Source organism: Entelurus aequoreus, linkage group LG14, assembly GCF_033978785.1.
Source record: "Entelurus aequoreus isolate RoL-2023_Sb linkage group LG14, RoL_Eaeq_v1.1, whole genome shotgun sequence".
NCBI lineage: Eukaryota > Metazoa > Chordata > Actinopteri > Syngnathiformes > Syngnathidae > Entelurus > Entelurus aequoreus.
The window spans coordinates 17,807,747-17,809,434 of record NC_084744.1 but is presented as its reverse complement, the minus strand read 5'-3'; positions in this window follow the sequence as shown (position 1 = coordinate 17,809,434).

The window sequence follows — 1,688 nt, the reverse complement described above, 5'->3', positions numbered from 1 at the left end:
TTTTGTTCAGGCGCTCTGAAAGAAGCACATTCAGCCGCATGTGTCTAATTGAAAACACGGCCATGTTGGAGCCAAAGCTCTCCACTTGGAGAGCGAAGAACCACTGGAGATCTCTGTGTCTCCATTTCTTTTAATTAGCCAGCACCGGCCCACTGAATATACACAAGCAATTTGTAGTGAGTGCGAGAACACGGTGCACATCCCCCTTCCTCGTGGCTTATTGACAATCCACAATATCTATAACAAGATCCGAGCAATCAGGGCATGAGGAGCTATCACAATTTGGTTTATTAACATGTACCGCAGTGTTGTGCTGCCCAAACGCGCTCCAGTGGTGATTGCAATGATTCAGGCAATAATGAGCAAACTAATGCCGTGTTGATTACACGGTTGTTTGGGGGACCTGCGTTGTCTAACCTACTTTAGTTTCAACTCTTCAGATGCTTCTTTTGTTGCACGCCATTCTGGAAACTTTTCTGGACGTAAAACCTGCATTAGTTGCGTTTTAGACCATTTGGGTTGTACAGTGCATCCGGAAAGTATTCACAGCGCTTCACATCTTCCACATTTCGTTTTGTTAAAGCCTTATTCCAAAATGCAATAACTACATTTTTGTCTTTAAAATTCTACAAACCCCCATAATGTCTATGTGAAAGGGTTTTTTGTTTTTTAATTAGAAAATGTATTAAAAAATTATCACATGTACATAAATATTCACAGCCTTTGCTCAATACTTTGTTGATGCATCTTTGGCAGCAATTACAGCCTCAAGTGTTTTTGAATATGATGCCATAAGCTTGGCACACCTATCTTTGGCACCTCTCAAGCTCCATCAGGTTGGATGGGAAGCGTTGGTTTTCATCCAGAATGTCTCTCTACATTGCTGCATTCATCTTTCCCTCTATCCTGACTAATCTCCCTGTTCCTGCTGCTAAAAAAACATTTCCCCACCATGCTTCACTGTAGGGATGGTATTGGCTTGGTGGTGAGCGGTGCCTGCTTTCCTCCAAACATGATGCCTGGCATTCACGCCACAGAGTTCAGTCTTTGTCTCATCAGACCAGAACATTTTGTGTCTCATTGTGCGAGAGTCATGCAGGTGCATTTTGGCAAACATTTTACTAAGAAATGTCTTCCGTCTGGCCACGACACCATACATGCCTGATTGGTGGATTGCTGCAGAGATGGTTGTCCTGCTGCAAGGTTCTGCTGTAGCTCTGACAGAGTGACCCAAAGAGTTCTTGGTCACCTCCCTGACTAGACTAAGATGAATGCGGCAATGTAGAGAGACATCCTGGATGAAAAGCAATGCTTGCCATGCAATCTGATGGAGCTTGAGAGGTGCTGCAAAGAGGAATGGGTGAAACTGCTCAAAGATAGGTGTGCCAAGCTTGTGGTATCCTATAAAGACTTGAGGCTTTAATTGATGCCAAAGGTGTATCAATAAAAGAGCAAACGCTGTGATTACTTAGGTATATGTGAATTGTTTGTAGTTTTTCTGGTTTTATTACATTTGCAAGATAAAAAATATATATATATTGTCATTATGAGGTATTAGAGGGTCTGTAGAATTTTGAGGACAAACATTCATTTATTCCATTTTAAAATAAGGCTGTACCATAACAAAATGTGGAAAAAGTGAAGCGCTGTAAATACTTTCCAGATGCACTGTACATATATTGGTCTTT